This window comes from Arachis ipaensis, chromosome B6 (genome assembly GCF_059453495.1).
Source record: "Arachis ipaensis isolate K30076 ecotype BB chromosome B6, ASM5945349v1, whole genome shotgun sequence".
Taxonomy (NCBI): Eukaryota; Viridiplantae; Streptophyta; class Magnoliopsida; order Fabales; family Fabaceae; genus Arachis; species Arachis ipaensis.
Genome location: NC_142441.1, coordinates 133,190,508 through 133,204,579, shown reverse-complemented (window position 1 = coordinate 133,204,579; position 14,072 = coordinate 133,190,508). Strand labels below are relative to the sequence as shown.

At 39.8% G+C, this 14,072-nt stretch overlaps 1 non-coding gene across 1 annotated transcript; it reads right to left on the bottom strand.

Moving 5' to 3' along the window:
- Positions 1–5,512: 5,512 nt before the first annotated feature.
- LOC148562798 (small nucleolar RNA R71) lies at positions 5,513–5,620 on the bottom strand. Its single transcript, XR_015887521.1, has one exon. It is a non-coding gene; the product is annotated as a small nucleolar RNA R71 (small nucleolar RNA).
- Positions 5,621–14,072: the final 8,452 nt, after the last annotated feature.

The following is a 14,072-nucleotide window of genomic DNA, read 5'->3' as shown; positions in this document are numbered from 1 at the left end:
ATGTGTTCATGTCGCTGCCTTTTTCTTCAAGACTCCATTTTTGTATGTTTCCTTTCTGTCCTCTAAGCCATTCCTGCCTTAGGAGATCTGAAAATACTTAACACACAAATCACGGCATCGAATGGTAATAAAGGGTAATTAAAATTAATATTTTTAAAGCATAGGAAACATGTTTTTCACATATATCACATAATAAGGAAGGGAAAGTAAAACCATGCAATTTACATGAATAAGTGGGTGAGGGATTGAATAAATCATTTGAATTGGGCACAAAATACATCATAAAATATGGGTTTATCAACCTCCCCACACTTAAACAATAGCATGTCCTCATGCTAAATCCAAGAGAAAGGGTAAAGTTAGAATGGTGGAATCTCATGCATTGCATTCTATTCTAAATGCAACTACCTAAATGAATCATGCAATTCTAATTATTATCCACTTGTATATAAAGCTTACATGTAATTAAATTAATTCATATCCTCAAGGAATCATATATGCATAGCCAAACCCTAGATAATGTTAAAGCACTTTTACAATTGAGATGAGTAAAAGTATTTCACAAACTTGCAAGACAATTAACAATTAAGCAGAGATATATGGTGATGAGCTATTGAACTCTCACTGAATTTTGTGTTTACTCTCTAATCACTCAGTGTTTATTGGGTTAATCACTCTATTCTTCTTTCTATCCTTGCTTTCTAAAACTTTGTTCTTCATCTAACCAATCAACAGATATGGAATACAGACATACAAAAATTATGAGGTCTTTTTCGAGGTTGTAATGGGGCCAAGGTAAAGGTAAAGATATATGTATAAGGCTAAGTGAGCTAACAAAGTGAATCCTTGATTAGTCTAAGATCTCACCTAACATACATACTTTATATAATTTAAAGTTCCTTTACCTATTTACCCAAATTTTCCCACTTTGTATTACAAGCTCATTGATGAGCGGATAATTTATACGCTTTTTGGCATTATTTTTAGTATGTTTTCAGTATATTTTAATTAGTTTTTATTATATTTTTATTAGTTTTTATTTAAAATTTAATTTTCTGGGCTTTACTATGAGTTTGTGTGTTTTTCTGTAATTTCAGGTATTTTCTGGCTGAAATTGAGGGACCTAAGCAAAAATCTGATTCAGAGGCTAAAAAAGGACTGCAGATGCTGTTGGATTCTGACCTCCCTGCACTCAAAGTGGATTTTCTGGAGCTACAAAAGCTCAATTGGCGTGCTCTCAATTGTGTTGGAAAGTAGACATCCTGGGCTTTCCAGCAATATATAATAGTCCATACTTTGCCGGAGATTTGATGGCCCAAACAGGCATTTCAAGTCAGCTCAAGAATTCTGGCGTTTAACTCCAAAACTGGCACAAAAGCTGGAGTTAAACGCCCAAACTGGCACAAAAGCTGGCGTTTAACTCCAAGAAAAGTCTCTACACATGAAAATGCTCAGCCCAAGCACACACTAAGTGGGCCCGGAAGAAGATTTCTGCATTAATTACTGATTTCTGTAACCCTAGGCTACTAGTTCTCTATAAATAGGACCTTATACTATTGTATTTTCATCTTTGGATTATCTTTTGATCCTTTGATCACGTTTTGGAGGCTGGCCTCTCGGCCATGCCTAGACCTTGTTCTTATGTATTCTCAACGGTGGAGTTTTTACACACCATAGATTAAGGTGTGGAGCTCTGCTGTTCTTCATGAATTAATACAAGTACTATTGTTTTTCTATTCAACTCAAGTCTATTTCTTCTCCAAGATATTCATTCGTTCTTCAACTTGATGAATGTGATGACCCGTGACACTCATCATCATTCTCACCTATGAACATGTGCCTGACAACCACCTCTGTTCTACTAGCAATGGCTTGAATGCGTATCTCTTGGGTTTCTAATCTAAGATTGGAACTTTCGTGGTATAGGCTAGAATTATTGGCGGCCATTCCTGAGATCCAGAAAGTTTAAACCTTGTCTGTGGTATTCTGAGTAGGATTTGGGAAGGGATGGCTGTGACGAGCTTCAAACTCGCGATTGTGGGGCGTGTGACAGACGCAAAAGGATCAATGGATCCTATTCCGACATGATCGAGAACCGACAGCTGATTAGCTGATGTTGTGACAGAGCATCAGGACCATTTTCACTGAGAGGACGGGATGTAGCCATTGACAACAGTGATGCCCAACATAAAGCTTGCCATGGAAAGGAGTATGAATGATTGGAAGAAGGCAATAGAAAAGCAGAGGTTTAAGAGGAACAAAGCATCTTCATACGCTTATCTGAAATCCACCAATGAATTACATAAGTATCTCTATCTTTATTTTATGTTTATTTTCATCACCTTAAACTCCATAACCATTTGAATCCTCCTGACTGAGATTTACAAGATGACCATAGCTTGCTTCAAGCCGACAATCTCCGTGGGATCGACCCTTACTCACGTAAGGTTTATTACTTGGACGACCCAGTGCACTTGCTGGTTAGTTGTGCGGAATTGTGACAAAGTGTGATTCACGTTTAAGAGCTCCAAGTCCTTTGGCGCCATTGTTGATGGTCACAATTTCGTGCACCAAGTTTTTGGCGCCGTTGCCGGAGATTGTTCGAGTTTGGACAACTGACGGTTCATCTTGTTGCTTAGATTAGGTATCTTTTCTTCAGAATTTTTAAGAATGAATTCTAGAGTTTCAAGGTGATGTTCCCACCATCACAAAAGCTTATTGATTCTCATCAATTTAGCTACTGAATGTAATGTCCTGCTGAAGCTTGGCCAAACATGTCTAATCCTTTTTAGACTGAAGCTTTAGACTAACATTGCATGATTCCTGAAATTCTTATTAAAAGTTTTGATTCTCTTTATTTTCTTTTCTATATAATTTTCGAAAAAAAATACAAAAAATTTTAAAATCATAAAACCAAAAATATTTTATGTTTCTTGTTTGAGTCTATTATCTAATTTTAAGTTTGGTGTCAATTGCATGTCTTTATCCTTCTAATTTTCGAAAATTTATAGATATTGTTCTTCATTGATCTTCAAGTTGTTCTTGATGATTTCATTGCTCTGATCTTTAAATTCTCTTGTTTAGTGTGTTTTATTGTTTCTCATATGCATTCTCAATTTGTTAGTGTCTCCTATATGAAAATTTTTAAGTTTGGTGTCCTGCATGCATTGTTTATTTGATCTTAGTTGCAATTTTTATTGTTTCTCATCATTAAAAAATTCAAAAATATTTTCAAATTTGTGTCTTTTCAAGTCAATAATACAGAGAATTGATGATTCAGAACATTCAGTAGAGGAATCAAATAGAAAAAGCTGGGCGTTCAAAACGCCCAGTGAAGAAGGAAAACTGGCGTTTAAACGCCAGCCAGGGTACCTGGCTGGGCGTTTAACGCCCAAAAAGGTAGAGATTTGGGCGTTAAACGCCAGAATGGGCACCATTCTGGGCGTTTAATGCCAGGATGACACTAGAGGAAAGATTTTGTTTTTAATTCACATTTTTTTCAAGTTTTCATAATTTTTCAAAATCAAATCTTTTTCAAATCATATCTTTTCAATCATATCTCTTTCAAAATCAATTTCTTTCCATTTTATATTTATTTTTACTATTTTAAAAAATCCTTGCTTTAATTCAAGATTTACTTCAAAAATTTTCAAGTTGTTACTTGCCTATTAAGAAAGGATCAAAATCATATCTTCTAATTTCTTGTTAGTCAAGTAATCAACTTTAGTTTCAAAACTTTCTCTTTTTAATTTGATTTTCAATCATATCTTCTCAATCATATCTTTTCAATCACACCCTTTTTCAAAATTAATTTTCATTCATATCTTTTTAATTTCTGATTTTAAAATCTTTTTCAAAAAATCACTTGATTTCTTTCCCAATCTTAGTTTTCGAAAATCTCAATCAAATTTTCAAATTTCTTTTTAATTATTTCAAAATCTTTTTAATTTATTTTCGAAAATTCTTCCCCTCTTCTCACATCCTTCTATTTAAGGGACTAAGACTCCTCATCAAGGTGCAATTCGAACATTGTCCCTCTTGATAAGTTCGAATTCCCTCTTCTCCACCTCCTCCTTCTATTCTTCTTTTCTTCTGACACTTCAAGGAATCTCTATACTGTGACATAGAGGATTCCATACTTTCTTGTTCTCTTCTCTTTCATATGAGCAGGAGCAAAGATAAAAGCATTCTTGTTGAAGCTGATCCTGAACCTGAAAGGACCTTGAAGAGAAAGCTAAGAGAAACCAAAACACAACTCTCGCCAAGATGACACTAGAGGGAAGATTTTGTTTTTAATTCACATTTTTTTCAAGTTTTCATATTTTTTTCAAAATCAAATCTTTTTCAAATCATATCTTTTCAATCATATCTCTTTCAAAATCAATTTCTTTCCATTTTATATTTATTTTTACTATTTTCAAAAATCCTTGCTTCAATTAAAGATTTACTTCAAAATTTTCAAGTTGTTACTTGCCTATTAAGAAAGGATCAAACTTTAAATTTTAAAATCATATCTTTTAATTTCTTGATAGTCAAGTAATCAACTTTAATTTTAAAAAAAATTTCTTTTTCTAAATTGATTTTCAATCATATCTTTTCAAATATATCTTTTCAATCACATCTTTTTCAAAATTAATCTTTTCAATCAAATCTTTTTCTAATTTCAAAATCTTTTTCAAAATCACTTTATTTCTTTCCCAATCTTAGTTTTCAAAAATCTCAATCAAATTTTCAAATTTCTTTTTAAAATCTTTTAATTAATTTTCGAAAATTCTTCCCCTCTTCTCACATCCTTCTATTTAAGGGACTAAGACTCCTCCTCAAGGTACAATTCGAACTCCCTCCTTCTTTATATGTTCGAATTCTCCTCCATCTACCTCCTCCTTCTATTCTTCTTTTCTTCTGACACCTCAAGGAATCTCTATACTGTGACATAGAGGATTTCCTACTTTCTTGTTCTCTTCTCTTTCATATGAGCAGGAACAAAGATAAAGACATACTTGTTCAAGCTGATCCTAAACCTGAAAGGACCTTGAAGAGAAAGCTAAGAGAAGCTAAAGAACAATTCTCTTTAGAGGGCCTAATAGAGCTCTTCAAAGAAGAAGAAACCATGGCAGCCGAGAACAACAATGCCAACAATGCAAGGAAGGTGCTTGGTGACTTTACTGCACCTACTCCCGACTTCTATGGGAGAAGCATCTCTATCCCTGCCATTGGAGCAAATAAATTTGAGCTTAAGCCTCAATTAGTTTCTCTAATGCAACAGAATTGTAAGTTTCATGGACTTCCACTGGAAGATCCTCATCAGTTCTTAGCTGAGTTCTTGCAAATCTGTGACACTGTCAAGACCAATGGGGTTGACCCTGAAGTCTACAGACTTATTCTCTTTCCTTTTGTTGTAAGAGACAGAGCTAGAACATGGTTGGATTCACAACCTAAGGAAAGCCTGAACTCTTGGGAAAAGCTAGTCAATGCCTTCTTGGTAAAGTTCTTTCCACCTCAAAAATTGAGTAATCTTAGAGTGGAAGTCCAAACCTTTAGACAGAAGGATGGTGAGTCCCTCTATGAAGCTTGGGAGAGATACAAGCAATTGATCAGAAGGTGCCCTTCTGACATGCTTTCAGAATGGAGCATCATAGGAATCTTCTATGATGGTCTGTCTGAACTATCCAAGATGTCATTGGATAGCTCTGCTGGAGGATCTCTTCATCTGAAGAAGACGCCTGCAGAAGCTCAAGAACTCATTGAAATGGTTGCAAATAACCAATTCATGTACACCTCTGAAAGGAATCCTGTGAATAATGGGACAACTCAGAAGAAGGGAGTTCTTGAGATTGATACTCTGAATGTCATATTGGCTCAGAATAAAATATTGACCCAACAAGTTAATATGATTTCTCAGAGTCTGTCTGAAATGCAAGCAGCAACAGGCAGTACTAAAGAAGCTTCCTCTGAAGAAAAAGCTTATGATCCTGAGAACTCAACAATGGAAGAGGTGAATTACATGGGAGAACCCTATGGAAACACCTATAATCTTTCATGGAGAAATCATCCAAATTTCTCATGGAAGGATCAACAGAGACCTCAACAAGGTTTCAACAACAACAATGGTGGAAGAAACAGGTTTAGCAATAGCAAACCTTTTCTATCATCTTCTCAGCAACAGACAGAGAATTCTAAGCAAAGCCACTCTGACTTAGCAACCATTGTCTCTGATCTAATCAAAACCACTCAAAGTTTCATGACTGAAACAAGGTCCTCCATTAGAAATTTGGAGGCACAATTGGGTCAGCTGAGTAAGAAAATTACTGAACTCCCTCCTAGCACTCTCCTAAGCAATACAGAAGAGAATCCAAAAAGAGAGTGCAAGGCCATAACCACATCTCACATGGCCGAACATGGAGAGGAGGAAGAAGCAGTGATTCCCACTGAGGAAGACCTCAATGGACGCCCACTGACCTCCATGGAGTTCCCTAATGAGGAACCATGGGAATCTGAGGCTCATTCTGAGACCATAGAGATTCCATTGAATTTACTTCTGCCTTTCATAAGCTCTGATGAGTACTCTTCCTCTGAAGAGGATGAAGATGTCACTGAAGAGCAAGTTGCTAAGTACCTTGGAGCAATCATGAAGCTAAATGCCAAGTTATTTGGTAATGAGACTTGGGAGAATGAACTTTCATTGCTCATCAAAGAACTGGATGACTTGACTAGGCAGAGATTACCTCAAAAGAGACAGGACCCTGGAAAGTTTTCAATCCCTTGTACCATAGGCACCATGACCTTTGAGAAGGCTCTGTGTGACCTAGGATCAAGCATAAACCTTATGCCTCTCTCTGTAATGGAGAAGCTAGGGATCATTGAGGTACAAGCTGCAAGAATCTCACTGGAGATGGCAGACAATTCAAAGAAACAGGCTTATAGACTTGTAGAGGATGTCTTGGTAAAGGTTGAAGACCATTACATCCCTGCTGATTTCATAATCCTAGAAACTGGGAAGTGTATGGATGAACCCATCATCCTTGGCAGACCCTTCCTAGCCACAGCAAAAGCTATGATTGATGTTGACAGAGGAGAATTGATCATTCAAGTGAATGAAGACTCCCCTGTGTTTAAAGCTCAAGGATATCCCTCTGTAACCATGGAGAGGAAGCATGAAGAGCTTCTCTCAATACAGAGTCAAATAGAGCCCCCACAGTCAAACTCTAAGTTTGGTGTTGGGAGGCCACAACCAAACTCTAAATTTGGTGTTGAACCCCCACATTCAAACTCTAAGTTTGGTGTTGGGAGGTTCCAACATTGCTCTGAACATCTGTGAGGCTCCATGAGAGCCACTGTCAAGCTATTGACATTAAAGAAGCGCTTGTTGGGAGGCAACCCAATTTTTACTTATCTATGTTAAATCTCTATTTTCTTTTGTTATTTTATGTTTTCTGTAGGTTGATGATCATGTGAAGTCACAAAAATAATTGAAAAAAGCAAAAACAGTGAAAAACAGAATGAAAAATAGAACACCCTGGAGGAGATAGTTACTGGCGTTTAAACACCAGTAAAGGTAGCAGAATGGGCGTTAAACGTCCAGTCTGGCACCATTCTGGGCGTTTAACACCAGAAAAGGGCACCAGACTGGCATTTAATGCCAGGAATGGGCAAGAAGCTGGCGTTAAACGCCAGAAATGGGCAGCAGCTTGGCGTTTAACGCCAGGATTGGCAGAAAGGGGCGTTTTACACGCCACTTGTTGCAGGGATGAGATATCCTTGACACCTCAGGATTTGTGGACCCCACAGGATCCCCACCTACCCCACCACTCTCTCTCTTCTTCACCCATTCACCAATCACCTCAATACCTCTTCCCCAAAAACCCCTCACCTATCAAATCCTACCATTCTCTTCACCACTCACATCTATCCTTCATAAAACCCCACCTACCTCACCATTCAAATTCAAACCACTTCCCCTCCCAAACCCACCCTCTATAGCCAAACCATACACACCCCTCTCACCCCTATATAAACCCATCTTCACTCCTTCATTTTCACACAACCTAAACACCACTTCTCTCCCTTGGCCAAAACACAAAGGCCACTCCATCTCCTCTATTTCTTCTTCTTCTACTCTTTCTTTTTTTGCTCGAGGACGAGCAACCTTCTAAGTTTGGTTTGGTAAAAGCTAAAGCTTTTTGTTTTTCCATAACCATTAATGGCACCAAAGGCCGGAGAAACCTCTAGAAAGAGGAAAGGGAAGGCAAAAGCTTCCACCTCTGAGTCATGGGAGATGGAGAGATTCCTCTCAAAGGTGCATCAAGACCACTTCTATGAAGTTGTGGCCAAGAAGAAGGTGATCCCCGAGGTCCCTTTTAAGCTCAAAAAGGGCAAATATCCGGAGATCCGACATGAGATCCGAAGAAGAGGTTAGGAAGTTCTCACCAACCCCATTCAACAAGTCAGAATCTTAATGGTTCAAGAGTTCTATGCCAATGCATGGATCACCAAGAACCATGATCAAAGTGTGAACCCAGATCCTAAGAATTGGCTTACAATGGTCCGGGGGAAATACTTAGATTTTAGTTCGGAAAATGTAAGGTTGGCATTCAACTTGTCTATGATGCAAGGAGATGCACACCCATACACTAGAAAGGTCAACTTTGATCAAAGGTTGGACCAAGTCCTCATGGACATATGTGAAGAGGGTGCTCAATGGAAGAGAGATTCAAGAGGGAAGCCGGTTCAACTAAGAAGGCATGACCTCAAACCCGTGGCTAGGGGATGGTTGGAGAGGAAGCTACTATAGACCGGGCTATCATGATACATAGCATCATGATTGGAGAGGAAGTGGAAGTTCATGAGGTTATATCCCAAGAACTCTACAAGGTGGCGGACAAGTCCTCTCCTTTGGCAAGGTTAACCTTCCCTCATCTCATTTGTCACCTTCGCAATTCGGTTGGAATTGACATAGAGGGAGACATTCTCATTGATGAGGACAAACCCATCACTAAGAAAAGGATGGAGAAAACAAGAGAACCTCATCAAGAGCATGAGGAAATTCCTCATCATGAAATCCCTGAGATGCCTCAAGGGATGCATCTTCCTCCAAACAAAACTATTGGGAGCAAATCAACACCTCCCTAGGAGAATTAAGTTCCAACATGGGACAACTAAGGGTGGAGCACCAAGAGCATTCCATCCCCTTCACGACCACAAAGGATCCAGCCCTTCACGACCACAAAGGATCCAGCCCAATTCAAAGAGGCCGAAGGCTCCGACATTTTCAAAAAATGCTAAGACAAACAAGCATGATATGAAATACAATATTATAAAGCTTCGGGGTCAGGATCAAAAGCATAAAAGCTACTTGTTGTTTTTTCAAGATAGAAGTTGCTAAACAAGCAACCAAAAGGAATATCAACAGTCAGCAAAATATTCAAACTACAAATAAAGACTTTCAAAGCCCACAAGCCGGGCCAACTACACAAATATCCAAAGAGAAATCAGCAAAGAACGGGAGCCTTCCCGGCAGCATCAGTACGGGGAGAAGGAGGCCGAGTCTGAATGGGGACAGCATCCACGGTTCCATCATCCCGGTTTAGAATCTGGCAATCCGGGTCAGACACATCTGGAGGAACTGAAGAGGCTGACACTTTGGCAGAAGACACAGGGGGAGATTCAACATCATCATCATCCTGGTCATCAGGGACAATCTTACCATCCCTCACAATATTATCCAGGCTGAAAAGAGTAAGGTCGGCCTCGAGAGCAATAATCCGAACCTACTCCCTCAAGCTCTCATAGGCAGCAGTTACGCTGCCAACAAGATGACCTTGGAGCTCGGAGTAATCAGCTCGCGCATTCTCCAACTCATCCCTCAGGCGCACCACCTCCCGATAAGATGTCACATAACTGTCCTTATGCCTCAATGCCGTGTCCTCGGCCAACCGCACAGAAGCTGCCAGAGCAAGGGAACTCGCCTTTTCGTTCTCCAGATCCTTCTCCAACTTGGCTACCTTTACCTTAAGCTCTTCCTTCAGGCCCTTCATTCGGTCGAACTCCTGTTTAGCCTCCTCCATAAACTCCTTGGTAGCATAGAGAGGAAGATTCTGAGCAGTTGGGTACAGGGCAGCCCCCATATATGCCATTTTAACACTGTTTCGGGTCATAAAATCCAAATGGCGAAGGATCGACACATCATCCATGGGGAGGGTACCGTAGGGACTGATTTGCTGATCTATGATTCGATTGCATTAAAATCAGGGGCGTCAAGGTTAAAGGCCTCAATTGTTTTCTGTTTCTTGTTGGGAGGAGCACCAGAAGCAATGGCAGAAGTCTGTGGAGGATCAGTCAGGCGAACTCGAGGAGTGGGGATCACCTTCCTTGGTCCAGGAGAACTTGGCACGGGCGGCTTCACAGGAATTTGAGAAGATCCCTCTCCAGCCGCCTTGGCCGAGATGTTTTGAGCAGCAGCAGCCTTCTTCGCCTTCTTGTAGGCCTTCATGGAATCATTGTTTTTTGACATCTCTGAAAATACAGAATCAACCATAAATGACGAGTTATAACATAGGAGAAGAAAAGCTCAGAAACAAGTATAAAAACAAGTCAGACAGTACCCAAAGCAGTTCGAACCAAAGATGGATCACTCAAGAATCTTTTTGTATCCAGATGGGGTGGTTCCCCCCACAAATCTTCAAGAACAAATACAAAAGCCCGCTCAACCTCATTAAGCATCTCCCATGTATAACGTGGCACTCTCACATTCTTTTGCCACTCTAGAGGAAAAGCAGGCTCGTCATTCTCATCAAGACAAAAGGGGCGGACCCCCTCAACAGCACGGACTCGGAAGAAATAATTCTTAAAATCTTTAAAGGACTCATCATACATGGCAAAAACTTTATGCCCCTGGGCCGATCTGAAAGAAACCCAGGAAGCTTTCTTTTTGGAAGAACCTCCGGGCTTGGCCGAGACAAAAAGATAGAGGAAAAGAGTTTCAGAAGGTGTTACGCCTAACTCTTGGCAAAGCAGTTGAAATATTTTGATAAAATCCCAGGAATTCGGATGAAGCTGGGATGGAGCAATATTACATGACCATAACAAGTCGGTCTCGAAAGCAGTAAAAGGAAAAGTAACGTCCAACTAGCTGAAGAAATATTCATAGGCGTAGAAGAAGGGATGTTCCCCCTCGACGAAAGTAGGAAAACAAGCCCTCTCATCAGAGTCAGGAGCTACAAGCTCATAATCCCTCTCCCGAGCACTGCTACCACAAATCCTATGACATTTCCTTAGCTCTACATAAAATTCAGCATCCACGACAGAGACACACATTAAGACAACGGAGTCCAACCAATCGGACATCCCCTCGGGAACTTTAGAAGACACCTCTACAATGTTATTGCGAGAAGACATGACGCCGACTAATCCTACAAATAAGAAAAGAAGATTGGATTACTAAAAAATATCTCGGACAAGGGGCAAAACAACTCAACTAAAATGACACAGGCGAACAAGCAGAAAAGGAAAACCCCAAGACTCAAACCAAAGTTCTGGGGCATCCTTTGGAGGCAGAAACAAAGCAAGGTTTCAAGAAATTCCTATAGCCTAAGTCCCATCATTCATCAAACAAGAAAAGAAAGGTTTCAAATGAAACAAAGGAAGTAAAAACACAAAAGTCATCCAAGCCACTATCTTTCCACAGTATATCAGCAAAAAGCGTCACCAACATCAGACAGGCCAAGCGGAAATCGTCAAAGACACAAACTTTTTTCAGAATCAAACAAAATCATCATTCCAAAACCATCATCAGAAGCACAAACAGAAATGACGGCAACATGCAAAAAACCCTAAAAAGCATCGAGCAGCAGGGAAGGAGAAAAAACTCACACAAACGGCGAAGAAATTCCAGAACACGCAACAATCAGGCACGGTAAAAAAGCAGAAAAGATCCAAACTTTCTCAAAATCAGACATAAAAAGTGACAGAGGAAGAAAAATCAAACCTGGAAAATAGAAGAAAACCTCGAAAGAAAGCTGAAGAGCAGAAACGACAGAGCTACCCCGTGAAACGGAAAAATTCGAAGAACGGAAAGAGAAATCCAGAATCACCCTTCTTCCACGAAAGCAGTAGCAGAGCAGGCATCGCAGGAAAGAACTATGAACTCTAGGCAAGAAACAGAAAGCGAGAGAGTAAAGGGAGAAGTTACGAAGAAGAATGAAGAAGAGAAACCGTTTCTGATGGCAAAATTCAAACCAAAGGAAATGGGGCATTTGAAGTCAATTAATGAGGGCATTAAACCCTCGCACGTTCCCAAAGCGCTGATATAAAAGCGCGCACTTTTAAAGGAAAATGTTCCACATTCAAAAAAGGCTCTACAAAGAAAGGAATCGACAAAATGATTGAGTTTGGCTTCACTAAAAGGACCGAAGTCAAAGACTCGACCTCAACAAAAAGACCGAGCTCAAGCAGGGGCACTGTTCATACCCTGGGTCAAGCTATCCGACCTGGGATGATTGGAGACAAAGCGACCGATCTTTTCAGGTCAGACTATCCGAACTCTTTACAAAAGAGGTCGGCCAAATCGACAGGAAGGCCCAAGAGGGCCCAAATAGAGGAACACGACCCAAATCCAAAAGCAGTCCAAGCCTATAGAGATAAGGGCGGTTTCCTTAAAAGATAAGCTGACCTCAACTCAAAGATAAGATAAGATAAGATAACTAACTTATCTTATCTAAAAAGGTCACTTCTCACCATTATAAATACACAGGAGCACCCAGGTATAACTCATACTCTGATTCTACAATAAACCTGCTTAATACCCGTGCTAACTTAAGCATCGGAGTCTCTTGCAGGTACCCCCACCCTCCGGTGACCAAGGATCAGAAGTGAAGCTAGTCCAACAAGTCGGACACAATAGCTCCGGCCGCCACCAGCCAGCCGGACACGTCATCTCCGACTAGTACAGAAGATCTCATTCGAGATCGGCCTACAGTTTCAGGTAACCCTCGGAACATGGGTCATCCATTCTAAGCTTTGGTTGGATATTGCAATTACTTCCGAATTGTTGTCTCCCTTTAATATTGAGGGTGTACGTAAAGTTTTCTAGATTAGACTTTTGTTATTGCCTCCTGTCTTGGTGCTGGCTAATTTGGAGAGGGCATCAGCTCGGGGTTTGATTCCTGAGTTATATACCAAACCTCTCTTTTCTGAGAATTGTGCTAGTTGTTCTCGTGCTTCGTCTAAGTACTTCTTCATGGTGGGGACCGTTAATCTATGAAGTTATCACTTGTGAGTCACTAAACATTACCAGCTTCTCTGCCCCTACTTCTTTAGCCAACTTCAAGCCAGCAAGTAAGGCTTCATATTCTGCTTGGTTATTAGAAGCAGGAAACTCGAACCTTAACGAAAGTTCTATCCGAGTTTCTTGTTTGCTTTCTAAGATAACTCCTACCCCTACTTCCGAATTTATTGGATGACCTGTCTACATACAGGCTCCATGTAGTTGGGCTTCCTAACTTTCAGTATATTCAGTGAAGAAATCAGCGAGATATTGGGACGTGATTGCTGTCTGGGCTTTATACTTTAGGTCAAACTCAGACAGCTCCACAGCCCATTGTAGCATCCTCCTGCTTATCAACAAATAGTTTATCAACCTTCACTAAGGAAACATTCTCACCTAAATGCTCGTCCAAATAGAATGGAAAATTCTCATCCACCAACTTCACTTTCAGAAACATCTCCTTGAAATCTTTGAAAGATGACTTATAAAGTTTAAATACTGAAAAACCAGGAGCATTATTTATATTCACCCAAACCCCCTTCCAAAACCCCTTTAGCTTGAAATAAAGAGAAAAACAACTCAAGAGAATGTTTTATTTCCAAAAACTCCATTAAAATTTCAAAACATCTTAGAAAAATCCAACCATTCAGATGCAGTTGAGACGGGGCACAATTTAGTTGTTTCAAAACATCACACTCGAAAACAGTAAAAGGCAGTTTCACACGAAGTTCTTCAAGAATATAGCTATGCATGTAAACAAATTCAAAATCTATTTTTCTATGATAGACACGATCAGCACTAGTGCACGGCA